Here is a 3038-nt window from a genome sequence, read left to right on the forward strand (position 1 = left end):
GTGCGTACTGTGTGTGTGCGTGTGTGTGTGTATATATATGTGTATGTTATGTGTGGGAGAGTATATGTATATTTGTGTGTGTATATGTATTTGTACGGTGTAAATGTATGTAGGTATGGAAGTATGTACATATATATATATATATATATATGTATATAAATATATATATATATATGTGTGTGTGTGTGTGAGTATGTATGTATATATATATGGTGCAGGTACACGTATATGATTAAAGCTCAAAAGCTGTACTTAGAATAGTATATACAGACGGCGGCAACAGTGTTTACCAAAAATTAATATGAATCCGGTACAACCCAACAGCATTACCGCATAGCAGGATAAAGGCAAGAAAAACTTACAATACACCGGAATATCTCGCAATAACAGACTGTAGGTAGATAAATCGAATTCATTTTTCATTTATATGCATTGCAATCGACGATTTACTGCCATGGCCTTGTTTCACCAAGGAACGAAGCGTCTTTGCGTAACTCGAATACATATTCCTTGGACATACACTAATATGATACGCCAACTTCACCACCAGATGTATAAAACCACACCAGCCATACATCACACATAGCGCCGGTTACAACACGGACGCACACTCGTATCCTCACTCGCACACACAGCAGTGGACTACATGCTTTAATACAGAAGCTGCTAGTTCCCGCACGGTACTTGTGCCAGAGAACATAAGCGCCTCGGCCGGGGCTGTAGTGGTAATAGTCACTAACCCCATCTTTTGATACAACTCAGCATACTTGCCTAATGGGCGGTGGGTGACCCCTGGTGTGCATAGTGAGAATCAAACTATGTGCGTGGAATTTCGGATTAGCAAAGTATAGACGCTGACAAGTCGATTGCCTGATGGTCGGGACGACATCATAACATAGTCGTGGTTTTAGGTTTTAAGTAAATCGGTGGTCAGTACAGAGCCATCTTAGCAGGACTACTGCAGCATTCACTTGCCCTGAAGTACTACTCGTTAGGACAGAGTCATTGGGGACGATGGTAGAGGGATCGACAGACATGTTAGAAGCGAGTCTCGTGTGACTCTTACTCAGCTGGGAGGTTTCAAAAGTTGAATAAGTAGAAACATATGTTGTGTGATATCTTTCCTTTCAACTGGATAAATGCATAGGCTGTTCTGTTCGGCTAGAGGCGAAGTGCATCGAGGATATCTTAACATTATATTGGTCTCGTACGGACCACTCAACAATCTGAAGGGAAGTAAACACGTGTATACATATTGTAAATAGTCGAGTTGGCAAACTTTATGCTCAAGTCTGATCAATAGTCTGTGACGGCTGACGTTTGACATCCTGACTCGCCTGTTCATGTTGATACCTTTGTCTGCTCTCTCATGAGTCTCATTCTGATCCTTTTTATCGTAGCCTTCTGAATTATACAGACTTTGTATTCATGATGTGAGCAAACGATGCCAAGGCATTTCATTTGAGGAAGGACAATGCAGTGATAGTGATATGTAAAATGCTCTAAATCTTTACTTGCTATTTTAATTTATTTTGAAGCACCAAGTACTTACTCTACTATATATGTTCACAATAGTTGTCATGTGTTTTCTTTTGAAAAGTACTACATATACTAGGTTCAGAATAGGTGCATTCTGGTAATACAGCCAGCGTAACACTGACCAAAGTGGCTCGCGATTGGTACGTCACATCAGGACATTAAAACCCTAAACGCCCACCAACCAATCATAGCCTTTGTCACTTTAGAGGGCTATGCACCAACTATCTGCTTTCTGAGCCAGCAGAAGCCATTTATTTAAGTATTTATTTATTCATTTATTGTGCCACGTGGACGATTGTCAAGTCTTCTTGAGACTAAGTAACAGCTCAATCAGATCGGCAGACGGTTGCTTCATGGACGCTGGGAAGAACACCTGAGCAGTGCATGAGCGTGCAGAGATGTGCATGGTTAGCTACTACTGGATCAAGCCCACCACACGCACCCACCACCACCAAGCGCTTACAAGGTCAAGTGTGCACGTGACAACTGGCTGAGTGGTAACCCGAAGGGCCCGGTTAGGTGCAATGTGAACTCCACGAGGGGCGGTTTGGGACAGTTCGGTCCCAATACGAAGATGTATACATATCGAGTGACCTAAAGACGGACCTTATTAGTAACCTGAGGAAACGCACCCGCCGGTAGCAGAATCGACACTCCACTCGCAAACCGGACTATAACTATTCAACATGTACCACTCAATGTTACATCTTTGCTATATGATATCCATAACAACAGAAGCCATAATAAACCATATCAACATAAATCATATAAATCATAACAGCAAACATGATAATCCATTACAACTTACTTAAAGACATACACGTACCCTACCACCCAATGCTACATCTTTGCTTTATAATAAACCATAACATTAATGATGATAACTCATAACATAAATCATAAAAACCATAACATGAATCATAATTAACAATAACAACATATCTCATAACAAACCATAACAGCATAAATAATAAACCATTACAATATACATAAGTACATACACGGGGGCGACAGCGTACACATCTTCACTGTATAATGAACCATAACAACTTCAATAAACAACGTCTAACATAATAAACCATAACAACGCAAACCATAATAAACCATAACAACACAAACCATAATAAACCAGAATAAACACTAGCAATAGCAAGGACTCAAAACACACACCAAAACAAAAACCCCGCATACCTGCAACTTCTCATACAACGCCGCGCGATCGGTGTACCCCACTGACGTATCTCCCGAACCCATACGCACACTCCCTATATCCTCGTCACACACAAGCATGCCCACGTGATCGTCGGCAGGCGATGGAGTGGGCTGTGGTTGTGGCTCAAACAGAGACGATGTGAGCGCGCGAAAGCTGGCGCTCTGAGCGGTGTCGTTGTGGTCCACAACGGCCGCCAGATCTGCGAAGGGTGTGGTGGAGGGAGTGGGTTAGTCGGTGTACTCCACACACCCTTAAAATGTGTATGTATGTTTCTGTATGTATCTGT

This window comes from Sphaeroforma arctica (genome assembly GCF_001186125.1).
Source record: "Sphaeroforma arctica JP610 unplaced genomic scaffold supercont1.241, whole genome shotgun sequence".
Taxonomy (NCBI): domain Eukaryota; class Ichthyosporea; order Ichthyophonida; genus Sphaeroforma; species Sphaeroforma arctica.